Genomic DNA, 13652 nt, shown 5'->3' with positions numbered 1-13652 from the left:
AGACTAGTCAAGGATCATATCACCTCTACCTTACCTGACACCCTAGACCCACGCCATAACCGGCCCCCGGGCCTTCAATCCAGCAAACGAGACATTTTACCTCTTTTTTCCCCAATTTTGTGGTATCCATTGGTAGTTACAGTTTGTCCATCACTGCAACTCCCGTACGGACTCGGTAGAGACAAAGGTCGAGAGCCGTGCGTCCTCCGACACGACCAGCCAAACCGCACTGCTTCTTGACACAATGCCAGCTTAACCCGGAAGCCAGCCACACCAATGGTCGGAAGAAAACTGAACACCTGGCGACCGTGTCAGCGTACATGCCCCGGCCCGTCACAGGAGTCGCTAGAGCGCGATGGACAAGAAAATCTCGGCCAACAAACCCTCTCTAACCTGGACGACGCTGAGCAATTGTGCGCAGCCTCATGGGTCTCCCAATCACGGCCAGTTGTGGACACAGCATGGGATCGAAAGCCGGGTCTGTAGTGACGCCTCAAACAGTGCCACTCGGGAGGCCCACCGCAATTGTATTAACAAACAAATGGTCACCCAAAAAATGCGTCCTCACCGTTGAATTTCAAAAATCCCAATGTGGCCCCTCGATGCTAAAAAGTTTTGCCCCACCCTGCCCTACTCCTCCGTTGGCACCTTTCTGATGCCCGCGTTCGTCGACAAAGTTTCCACAGACGATAAATGCGCCATCTCACTGACACATCTCAACCTGGACAAGAGGAAAGAATGCTGTTCATTGACCTAAGAACAGCCTTCAACACCGTAAATACCCTCCAAGATCATCATTAAGCTTCGGTTAACCTGGTCTGTACCCGCCTGTGGCACTGGGTACTGGGACCTCCTGACGGGCCGCCCCAGGTTGGTTGGAAGGTAAGAAACAACACCTCGCACCACGCTGATGCCTCAACACAGGGGCGCCACAAGGGTGCGTGCTCAGCCCCCTCTTGTACTCCCTGTTCAACACCATGACTGCCGTGGCCAGCACGACTCCAATGCTCGATTAAACACAATGAACGAGACAACCTAGGGCATTCGGAGTGTGGTTGTCAGGAAAACAACCTCTCACTGCGGAGTGGTGCCAAGAAAAATAAAGTCTCCTCCCTCAACAAAACAAAGGAGCTGATCGTGGACTACAGGAAAAGCAGAGGGAGGACGCCCCTATCCACATCGACGGGACGCGACAATGAAGAAGGTGAAAAGCTTCAAGTTCCTCGCGTACAATACTGAACAAAAAACTGAAAATGGTCCACCCACACAGACAGCGTGGTGAAGAAGACGCCAACAGTGCCTCTTCAACCTCAGGAGGCTGAAATAAATGTGGCCTTGTCAGCCTAAAACCCTCACACACATTTACAGATGCACCATTGAGAGCATCCTGTCGGGCTGTATCACCGCCCTGGGTACGGCAACTGCACCGCCCGCAAACCACAGGGCTTCTCCCAGAGGTGGTTAGTCCTGCAAATCGGCATCACGGGGCAACTACCTGCCCCCAGGACAACTAAGCAGCCAGCCGATGTCAACAGGAAGGAAGAAGATATCAAGAACCCACGCCATGGCCTGTTCAACCCGCAACCATCCAGAAGGCGAGTCAGTACAGGTGCATCCAAAGCTGAGACCGAGCGGACTTGGAAAAAAAACGGCTTCTATCTCAAGGCCATCAGAAACTGTTACATAGACATCATTAGCCGGCCTCCACCCAGTACCCAGGCTGAACTTATTCACTGGTCCACTAGCCGGCTACCACCCGGGTTACTCCACCCCTGACCACCTTAGAGCTGCTGCCCTCTTTACATAGACATGGAATCACGGCCACTTTAATAATGTTACTCCACCCCTCACCTTAGAGGCTGCTGCCCTCCTATACATAGACATGGAATATGGCCACTTTAATAATGTTACTCCACCTCAACCTTAGAGGCTGCTGCCCGTCCTATAATAGACATGGAATCACTGGCCACTTTAATAATATTACTCCACCTGCACTTAGAGACTTGCTGCCGCTCTATACATAGACATGGAATGCACTGGTCACTTTAATAATGTTACTCCACCCTGCACCTTAGAGGTGCTGCCCTCTAATACATAGAACATGGAATCACTGGTCACTTTTAATAATGTTACTAAAACCGCAACTTTAGAGCTGCTGCCCTTATACCATCAGACATGGAATCAAAGCTGGTCACTTAATAATGTTCACTCCACCCTGCACCTTTAGAGGCTGCTGCCCTCTATACAATAGACATGGAATCCTGCCACTTTAAATAATGTTTACAATACTGTAATTACTCATTTTAAACATGTTTTGCTGTATTCTAGTCAATACACCATCCTATTCAACTATAGCTCCATATATACTATTCTAACAACTACGTATTTACAGTTATGTAACATATTCTATACACACATACTGTCATAATGTCCTATACATCCAATAATACATTTTATATATACAGTATCATCATAGTTGGAATACCTACTCATGTCAAGCTTTAAAATTTTTTTTTTTTTTTAAACTGTTTTTCTAATAGTGTAGAATAATAGTGAAGACTCAAAAACTATGAAATAACACATGTGGAATCATATAGTGTCCAAAACATTGGACTGGTACTGTATATGTACATACAGCGGGCCTCCAAAACTACTAGCACGCCTGATGGCAACGCCAAACAATAATAATACAAATATCTCCGGGTGGCGCAGTGGTCTAGGGCATGCATCGCAGTGCTAGCTGCGCCACCAGAGTCTCTGAGTTTCGCGCCCAGGCTCTGTTCGCAGCAGCCGCCGCAACCGGGAGATTCCGTGGGGCGACGCACAATTGGCATACGTCGTCCGGGTTACGAGAGGGGTTTGGCCGGTAGGGAGGGTTTTGGCCGGAGGGATATCCTTGTCTCAGTATGTAAAAACAAATGTAATAAAATGTAATGCACCTCTAATGTAAGTCGCTCAGGATAGAGAGGTCTGCTAATGACTTAAAATGTAAATGTAAATATAAACAATAAAATTAGTCAATGAAACTTAAAATACAACACATAGAAATACTAAAATTTTATTATGCTTTCAATGGGACCCCAACAAAATGTTCCCCAAATCAGTATCCAAATTATGATGAATTGTAAATAACATCTACCAAAATTAAACCAGGAAATTGACCTTCCAACTTATTTAAGTGATCTAAGTCTTGAGGGAAAGCTATATTGAGCATTACAGTCATTCCTGTTTTCACTAGGGTTAAAAATGAGGTAACACGCATGCAATATGCCTTTGGTCCGTCCAACCCATGAAGAAAACAAAAGAAGGCTGGTTCTCTCCAGACCCGACTGGCCCTTGACCAGCACAAACATCCTGTGGAGTACTGCAAATAGCAATCGAATAGCCCCTTGCGATATGCACTTTTCAGGGAGTTAGGAAACAAAGTTAAAAATTACAACAGGCAGTTTAGGAAAGCTAAGGCTAGCTTTTTTCAAACAGAAATTTGCATCCCGTTGCACAAACTGCCAAAAGTTATATAAGTATAAAGCTCATAAAGTCCCTTCCAGATCCAATTTAGCATCTCCAATCCAAAATTAAATCTAGAATTGGCTTTCCCGCTATTTTCGCACAAAGCCTCCTTCACTCATGCTGCCAAACATACGCCTCGTAAAAAACTGACTATCCTACTACCGATCCTCGACTTCGGCGATGTCATTTACAAAATAGCCTCCCAACACTCTACTCAACAAATGGATGCAGTCTATCACAGTGCCATCCGTTTGTCACCAAAGCGCCATACACTACCACGCACTGTGACCTGACGCTCTCGTTGGCTTGGCCCTCATTCAATATTTTGTCGGCCAAAGCCACTGGCTCCAGGACATCTATAGTCTTTTGCTAGGTAAAGCCTGCTATCTCCAAGCAGGTATATCTCACTGGTCCCACCCAAAGCCAATTCCTCCTTCGGCCGCCTTTTCCTTCCAGTTCTCTGCTGCCAGATGACTGGAACGAACTGCAAAAATCACTGAGAAGCTGGAGACTCATATCTCCTCACTAACTTTAAGTATCAGGCTGTCAGAGCAGCTCACAGATCATGCACCTGTAACCAGCCCAATTGGTAAATAGCCCATCCAACTAACCTCATCCCCATACTGTTATTTCTTTTGCTCCCTTTTGCACCCGTAATCGTCTAACTTGACACTCATCTTCTGGCACATCTATCACTCCAGTGTTTAATTGCTATATTTGTAAATTATTTTCGGCCACTATGCCTATTTATTGCTTACCTCCCTTTCCTACGTCATTTGCACACATTGTATATAGACCTTTTCTAATTGTGTTATTGACTTGTATGTTGTGTTTATTTGTGTCACAGCTTTGCTTTATCTTGGCAGGTCGGCAGTTGTATGAGAACTTGTTCTCAACCCTTTGGCCCTTACCCTGGGGGGAAAAAAAAAAAAAATAAATAAAAAGGGGGTTTAAGGGGGGTTATATATATATATATAATATATATATTATATATATATATATATATATATATATATATATATAATATACCTGGTTATAAAGGTGGATAAAATAAAATAATACTGGCAGATCATAAAAGACAGATGGGGCGTAGACCTTCAATAAATCTGGGTAATGGCTACAGAAGATCCAAAAACGATTGAATATACACTGAGCAACTGTCAGGCAATTATTAAAACATTCAAAATATGAACAGTTGAAACCTCACGGGTAGAAGGACGCAATTGCATTTTGTCCCCCAGGATAGGGGAGGAGGATTCGTGAGGAAGAAACAACATCCCCAAGAACGCCGTGAAAGAATTGCAGGCCTTGGTGTCGTCTGGGGTCAACAGGTTCAAAAAAGCACCAATCAGACGCATCCTCACATCCACAGGCTTTCTGGAAGGTTGCAGAAGACGCCAACCTCCACATCCACAGGCTCCTGGAAGGGTTTGCCAGAAAAGACGCACCTCCACAACCACAAGGCTCTCTGGAAGGGGTTGCCCAAGAAGAGCCACCTCCACAACCACAGCCCTCTGGAAGGGTTGCCAAGAAGACGCCACCTCCCACAACCACAGCTCTCCTGGAAGGGTTGTCAAAGACGCACGTCCACACCACAGCCCTCTGGAAGGGTTGCAGAAGACGCCACTCCAAACAACCACAGGCCCTTGGAAGGGTTGCCAGAAGACGCCACTCCACAACCACAGCTCTCTTGGAAGGGTTTTGTCAGAAGACGAACACTCCACAACCACAGGCTCTCTGGAAGGGTTGTCAGAAGACGCCACCTTCACAAACCACAGGCTCTGCTGGAAGGGTTGGTCAGAAAGACGCCACCTCCACAACCACAGCTTCTGGAAGGGTTTGTCAGAAGACGCCACCGTCAGCAAACCACAGGCTCTCTGGAAGGGTTGCCAGTACAGACGCACCTCCACAACCACAGGGCTCTCTGGAAGGGTTTGCCAGAAGAGCCAACCGTCCAACAACGCACAGGCTCTTGGACGGTTTTGCCAGAAGACGCCACGTCCACAACCACAGCTTCTCTGGAAGGGTTTTGCCAGAAGACGCCACCTTCCACAACGCAGCAGGCCTCTGGAGGGTTTTTTGCCAGAAGACGCCAACTCCAAACCACAAGGCTCTCTGGGAAGGGTGTCCAGAAGAGCCACCGTCCACAACCACAGGTCTCTGGAATGGGTTGCCAGAAGACGCCAGCGTCCACAACACAGCTTCTCTGGAAGGGTTGTCAGAAGCGCACCTCCACAACCACAGGCTCTCTGGAAGGGTTGTCAGAAGACGCCACCGTCCACACCACAGGCTCTCTGGAAGGGTTGTCAGAAGACACGCCACCGTCCACAACCACAGGCTCTCTGGAAGGGGTTGTCAGAAGACGCACTCCACACCAACAGCTCTCTGGAAGGGTTGTCAGAAGACGCCACTCACAACCACAAGGCTATCTGGAAGGTTGCCAAGAAGACCCATCTCCACAACCACAGGCTCTCTGAAGGGTTGTCAGAAGACACGCCACCTCCCAAACACAAGGCCCCTCTGGAAGGGTTGCCAGAAAGACGCACCTCCACACCCCACAGGCCCTCTGGAAAGGGTTGCCAGAAGACGCACCTCAACAACCACAGGCTCTCTGGAAAGGGTTGTCAGAAACGCCACATCACAACCACAGGCTCTCCTGGAAGGGTTGTCAGAAGACGTCCACCTCCACAACCAAGGCTCTCTGGAAGGGTTTGCCAGAAGACGCCACCGTCCACAACCACAGGCTCTCTGAAGGTTTGTCGAAGACGCCAACCCCCAACCACAGGCTCTCTGGAAGGGTTTGGTCGAAGAGCCACTTCTCCACAAGCACAGGCTCTCTGGAAGGGTTTCAAGAAGACGCCACTTCCACAACCACAGGCTCTCTGGCAGGGTTGTCAGAAAAGACGCCAACTCCAAACACAGGCTCTCTGGAAGGGTTGTCGAAGACGCACCTCCACAACCACAGGCTCTCTGGAAGGGTTGTCAGAAGACGCCACTCCACAACCACAAGGCTCTCTGGAAGGTTGCAGAAGACGCCACCTCCACAACACAGGCTCTCTGGAAGGGTTGCCAGAAGAACGCCACCCTCAACAACCACAGGCCTCTCTGGAAGGGTTGTCAGAAGACGCCAACCTCCACACCACAGGCCCTCTGGAAGGGTTGCAAGAAAGACGCACTCCACAACCACAGGCCTTGGAAGGGTTGCCAGAAGACGCCACTCCACAACCACAGGCTCTCTGGAAAGGGTTGTCCAGAAGACGCCACCTCCAAACACAGGCTAATCTGGACAGGGTTTCAGAAGACGCCACCTCCACAAACCACAGGCTCTCTGGAAGGGTTGTCAGAAGACGCCACGTCCACAACCACAGGCTCTCTGGAAAGGGTGTCAGAAGACGCCACCTCCACACACCCCAGGCTCTCTGGAAGGGTTGTAAGAAGACGCATCTCCACAAACCGACAGGCATCTCTGGAAGGGTTGCCAGAAGACGCCACCCTCCACAACCACAGGTCTCTGGAAGGGTTGCAGAAGACGCCACATCCACAACCACAGGCGTCTCTGAAGGGTTGCCAGAAGACGCCACCTCCAACAACCACAGGCTCTCTGGAAGGGTTGCCAGAAGACGCCACCTCCACAACCCACAGGCTCTCTGGAAAGGGTTGTCAGAAACGCCATCTCCACATACAAGAGCTCTCTGGAAGGGTTGCAGAAGACGCCACTCCACAACCACAGGCTCTCTGGAGGGTGCCAGAAGACGCCACTCCACAACCACAGGCTCTCTGGAAGGGTTGGTAGAAGAACGCACCTCCACAACCACAGGCTCTCTGGAAGGGTTGTCGAAGACGCCACCTCACCAACCACAGCTCTCTGGAAGGGTTGTCAGAAGACGCCACCTCCCACACACAGGCTCTCTGGAAGGGTTGTCAGGGAAGACGCCACCTCCACAACCACAGGCTCTCTGGAAGGGTGTTTCAAACGCCACCTCCCAACACAGGCTCTCTGGCAGGGTTGTCAGAAGACGACACCTCCCAACCAAAGGGCTCTCTGGAGGGTTGTCAGAAGACGCCACCTGTCCACAACCCACAGGCTCTCTGGAAGGGTTTGCCAGAAGACGCCAACCCATCCACAACCACAGGCTCTCTGGAAGGGGTTGTCAGAAGACGCCAACCTCCACAACCACAGGCCCTTCTGGAAAGGGTTGCGCAGAGACGCCACCTCCAAACCACAGGCCCTCTGGAGGTTTGCAGAAAGACCGCCAGCCTCACAAGCCACCAGGCCCTCTGGGAGGGTGCAGAAGACGCCACCTCACAACCACAGGCTCTCTGGAACAGGGTTGTCAGAAGACGACCAGCTTCCACAACCACAGGCTCCTCTGGAAGGGTTGTCCAGAAGACGCCACCTCGCCGTCCACACCACAGTCTCTGGAAGGGTTGTCAGAAGACGCCACCTGCCACAACCACAGGCTCTCTGGAAGGGTTGTCCAGAAGACGCCACCTCCCAACCAAGGCTTCTGGAAGGGTTTGTCAGAAGACCGCCACCTCCACAAACCACAGGCTCTCTGGGAAGGGTGCCAAAAGACGCCCACCGTCCACAACCACAGCTCTCTGGAGGGTTGCCACAGAAGACGCCCACTTTTCCACAAACCACTAGGCTCTCTGGGAAGGTTGCAAGAAGACGCCCACCTCCACAACCACAGGCTCTCTGGAAGGGTTGCCAGAGAGACGCCACTATACAACCAACAGGCCTCTCTGAAGGGTTTCAGAAGCCGCCATCTCCACAACCACAGGCTCTCTGGAAGGGTTGGCCAGAAGACGCCACCTCCACAACCACAGGCTCTTCTGGAAGGGTTGGCCGAAGAACGCGCCAGCCTCCACAACCACAGGCTCTCTGGAAGGGTTGTCAGAAGACGCCACCGTTCACAACCACAGGCTCTCTGGAAGGGTTGTCAAGAAGACGCCACCTCCACAACCACAGGCTTCTCTGGAAGGGTTGTCAGCAGACGGCCACCTCCACAACGCACAGGCTCTCTGGAAGGGTTGTCAAGAAGACGCCACCTCCAAACCCAAAGGCCTCTGAAGGGTTGTCAGAAGACGGCCACCTCCACAAACCACAAGGCTCCTCTGAAGGGTTGTCAGAAGACGCACCTTCCACAACACACAGGCTCTCTGGAAGGGTTTGTCAGAAGACGCCACCTCCACAACCACAGGCTCTCTGGAAGGGTTGCCAGAAAGAAAGCACTTTCTTGACCTCAAAGCGCTTTGAGTTGCCAAACTCAATTTAAATTATGACTGAAGAAGGTGCTCTGGTCAAATGAGACCAAAATGTAACGTTTGGTCAGATACAGCATCCGCATGTTTTGGCGTCGAAACAGAGACTGCATACAAGGAGAGCACTATACCCACGGTGAATATGGTGGTGGGGTTCAGTGATGTTTTTGGGTCTGTTTTAATTCCAGACAGGTTCAGGGGCACTGGTTAAGATTGATGGCAAATGAATTCCCAAGTATCAGGCAATTTGCTGACAATAATCTGGTGTCCTCTGTCAGAAGGCTGGGACTTGGCTGTAGGTGGACTTTCCATCAAGACAATGACCCAAAACATACCTCAGATTTCCACCATGAGGTGGTTGACCAAATACTTGTTCTGTTGACACAAATCAATGTTCTGCATGGCCATCTGCAGTCGCTCGTTACTCAAGTCCATTCGAAAAACCTTGTGGGCTGAGTGGAGAGGGCAGTTGATAAGTGCAAACCCAAGAATGTGAGATCCCTGAAGGATCTGCATAGAGGAATTGGTCCATCCTCCAAATGTGGTTCCTTAACCTTGTCAAACACTACAGGAAAAGAGTCCATGATGTTATCCTTGCCAGAGTGGTGGCACTAGTACTAAATGAAGGAGTGCCAATAATATGAAACCATGATTTTTGGTGAAAGGTTATTTGTATTAAATATTTCTTTTGGATTTGGTGGTTTCCATTGAAACATTTAATAAAGTCCCTAAACAATACAAAATAAAGAAAATAAAAATAAAAAATAAAAAAAAATAAAGTCCAGTATTTCTCCTGTTGGTATTTTGAGTTCTCTCTATAATTATATTGTTTATTTATTTGTTGATTATTGTTTTTGTTGCGTGCCAGTCAGGGGTGCCAGTAATGTTGGAGCCGGCTGTAACATCTTACAAAAAAGGGGATTGACTCCTAATCAGGCCGGATTCTTTTATTTCCGAGGCCTGTATCCATGAGTAGGTGTAAATTTGGGAACTTCCACTCATTATCTAATGCTGAAACACCGGGTTAGATACAACATAGCTCGTTCAATCAGAATTAAATGCCTAAACATATGATATTCGAAATGTCCACTAATGGAAAAATAAACTCAAAAAACACTAGTGGCTATGCTTCCCAATAACTTGTCAGGGATTTTTTTGTCGAATTTAGAAAGTTAGCAAAATAGATGCACCAGTTGTCCTGCCAAGTTGTTTCAATTGAACAACCTTGTGTTAAAATAAGTCCACTTCGCACAAAACCTACAGTGTTCCTTGTCGGATGAAGCTGGGTCAATGGAAAACCCTGCCTAGTGTCAACACATGCCTTTTGTCAAGAGTTCAGTAATATTTGCTTGATTTTGCAGACCTACGGCTTAAAGGTGTAACCTTAATGAGAGAGGAGAGGAGAGGAGGTGGTGACCACACTACATGACAGAGGAGGTAGTGACGCAACCTACCATGAGAGAGGAGATAGTGACCAACACCCTACCATGAGAGAGAGAGGAGGTAGTGACCCACACCTACCATGAAGAGAGGAAGGTAAGTGACCACACTACCATGAGAGAGGAGATAGTGACCACACCTAACATGAGAAGAGGAGAGGAGGTAGTGACCACAATCCTATCATGAGAGGGAGGAGTTGACCACACCTACCGAGAGAGAGGAGGTAGTGACCACACCTACATGAGAGAGGAGAGGAGGTAGTGACACACCTAACCATGAGAGAGGAGAGGAGCTAGTGACCACATCCTACCATGAGGAGGAGAGGAGGTGGTGACCAACCTACCATGAGAGAGGAGAAAAGAGGTAGTGACACACCTACCATGAAGAGAGGAGAGGAGGTAGTGACGCAACCTACAATGAGAGAGGAGAGAGGTAGTGACCACACCTACCATGAGAGGGAGAGGAGGGTAGTGACCACACCTACCAATGGAGAGAGGAGAGGAGGTAGTGACCACACTACCATGAAGAGAGGAGAGGAGGTAGTGACACACCTACCATGAGAGAAGAGAGGAGGTGGTGACCACACTACCATGAGAAGGGAGAGGAGGTAGTGACCACACCTACCATGAAGAGGAGAGGAGGTAGTGACCACACCTACATGAGAGAAGGAGAGGAGGTGGTGACCACACCTAACCATGAGAGAGGAGAGGAGGTAGTGACCACACCTACCATGAGAGGGAGGAGGAAGGTAGTGACCACACCTACATTGAGAGAGGAGAGAGGTGGTGCGCCACCTAACCATGAGAGAAGGAGAGGAGGTAGTGACCACATCCTACCATGAAGAGAGGAGAGGAGGTAGTGAGTGTCGTCTACTTCCCTCTTACTCAAAGCACTTCATGATGACAGAAGTGAGTGCTACGGGGCGATAGTCATTTAGTTCAGTTACCTTTGCTTTCTTGGGTACAGGAACAATGGTGGACATCTTGAAGCATATGGGGACAGTAGACTGGGATAGGGTGAAATTGAATATGGCCGTAAACACACCAGCCAGCTGGTCTGCGCATGCTCTGAGGGTCTTGCGAGGGTTAACATGCTTAAATGTATTACGTCGGTCACGCAGAACGAGAGCCCACGGTACTCGGGAGCAGCCTGCTTCTGTGGCGCTGTGTTATCTTCAAAGCGGGCGAAGAAGGTGTTTAGCTTGTCCGGGAGCAAGACATCGGTGTCAGCGACCGGTTTTCCCTTTGTAATCCGTGATTGTCTGTAGACCCTGCTACATACGTCTTGTGTCTGAGCCGTTGAATTGCAGCTCCACTTTGGCTCTGTACTGACGTTTTGCCTGTTTGATTGCCTTACGGAAGACATAACTGGACTGTTTTGTATTCAACCATATTCCCAGTCCCCTTGCCTTGGTTAAATGGTTCGTGCTTTCAGTTTTGCGAACTGCTGCCAACTATCAACCCCCCCCCTGAGGGGCCAGTGTTCAGGGTCAGCGTGGCAGATGTGTTGTTGCCTACCCTCACCGCCTGGGGGTGGCCCGTCAGGAAGTCCAGGATCCAGTTGCAGAGGGATGTGTTCAGTCCCAGGGTCAACCCTGATAGACTTCTTGTTTTTAGATGTTTCAATTGCATTCCTGCAGTTTCTGTTTCTGTCATATTGTCTGCTAAGCGCTGGTTTACAGCGCTTTCATATTGTATTGTGTGATTCATCCTTTATTTAACCAGGAGAGACCCCTGAGATTAGAAACGTGTTGAATTAGCTGTATCAACTATGTTGCATGTCCAAAGCTGGGTTTCCCAGCATCCTCTCTCTCTATAACTCAATTCTAACTCATTTATATTACGCATTATACAGGAAGCCATTCATTAGTCAAATAGCATTTTGACGCCTTTTTGTTTTAACCTTCCAGCATCCCCTGAGCTCCCCGGCAGGAGGACCGCACGCTCCAGGCCCAATGTGSCCAGGAAGGAGGAGGTAGTGGAGTCTCTGCCCACCCTGAACACAGAGGTGTGGAGCTGGGGCCGGGGGCAGGAGGGACAGCTGGGCCACGGAGACCAGCTACCCAGGCTCCAGCCGCTGTGTATCAAGAGCCTGAATGGAGAGGAGGTAGTGAAGGTAGCGGCAGGAACACACCACTCACTGGCCCTTACTGCACAGTGTCAGGTAAAAACACAGTCCCCATCACACTCACAGTTCCCTTATCCTATTGCCTTATCCCATTGCCTTATACTATAGCCTTATACTATTTCCTTATCCTATTGCCTTATCCTATTGCCTTATCCTATTGCTTTATACTAGTGCCTTATCCTATTGCCTTATCATGTTGCCTTATCCTATTGCCTTATCCCATTGCCTTATCKTATTGKCRTATCCTGTTGCCTTATCCTATTGCCTTATCCTATTGCCTTATCCTATTGCCTTATCCCGTTGCCTTATCCCGTTGCCTTATCCCGTTGCCTCATCCCATTGCCTCATCCCATTGCCTCATCCCATTGCCTCATCCCATTGCCTCATCCCATTGCCTCATCCCATTGCCTCATCCCATTGCCTTATCCCATTGCCTTATCCCATTGCCTTATCCCATTGCCTTATACTATTTCCTTATCATATTGCCTTATCCCATTGCCTTATCCCATTTCCTTATACTATTTCCTTATCCTATTTCCTTATACTATTTCCTTATCATATTGCCTTATCCCATTGCCTTATCCCATTTCCTTATCCTATTTCCTTATACTATTTCCTTATCCTGTTGCCTTATCCCGTTGTCTTATCCCGTTGCAACGTCATTGTATTTATTTGATTGCCTATCTTCCTTTGAATTTAGAGGAGAGACTGATAAGAAGTTCTGGTGTAATATAGCATGACGTAGCTAATACTGTAGCGTCCTATACATTGAGAGACTGTTAAGAAGTTCGGGTGTAATATCGCATGACGTAGCTAATACTGTAAGCGTCCTATACTGAGAGCTGATAAGAAGTTCTGGTGTGATATAGCATGAGTAGCGTAATACTGAGGTCCTATAGCATTGAGAGACTGGTGTTATTTAACCAGGCTTTATTCACCCTAGGTGTTTTCGTGGGCAACAGACAGATCCGGCAGTTGGGACACATGACACAGCCCTACTACCATGCCTCCAACAGGCCAATGGTACTATACAAGTTTACACTACTGTGAAAGTGCAAATTCATGTCTTTAGTGAATTATTCATGGTTATTAAACTGCGTCTGCTGTCTTAGCTGCGGTACTCGCCTGCTGGTCTGGTGGTCTACGCCTGCCGCCGCTTCTAGCCTGCTGGCTGTGCCTGGTGTCCTGGCTGGTGGCCTGGCCTGCTGGTTGGCTGCTGGTCTGCGTGGTTTTCGTTATGCCTGGTGGCCTCAGCCTGCTGGCGAGCCTGCTGGTCTGTGGTCACCTGGTGGCTAGCCTGCTGGTAGTGT

At 48.9% G+C, this 13652-nt stretch overlaps 1 long non-coding RNA gene across 1 annotated transcript in view; it reads left to right on the top strand.

Moving 5' to 3' along the window:
• Positions 1 to 13315, top strand: part of LOC112073987 (uncharacterized) — a 38598-nt gene extending 25283 nt beyond the window's left edge. The window contains exons 2-3 of the long non-coding RNA XR_002894654.2: positions 12125 to 12378; positions 13286 to 13315. This is a non-coding gene — a long non-coding RNA (uncharacterized lncRNA). The remainder of the gene's footprint in view (positions 1 to 12124; positions 12379 to 13285) is intronic.
• Positions 13316 to 13652: the final 337 nt, after the last annotated feature.

Source organism: Salvelinus sp. IW2-2015, unplaced genomic scaffold (assembly GCF_002910315.2).
Source record: "Salvelinus sp. IW2-2015 unplaced genomic scaffold, ASM291031v2 Un_scaffold2450, whole genome shotgun sequence".
NCBI classification, from domain to species: domain Eukaryota; kingdom Metazoa; phylum Chordata; class Actinopteri; order Salmoniformes; family Salmonidae; genus Salvelinus; species Salvelinus sp. IW2-2015.
This window is presented reverse-complemented; position numbering and strand designations above follow the sequence as displayed.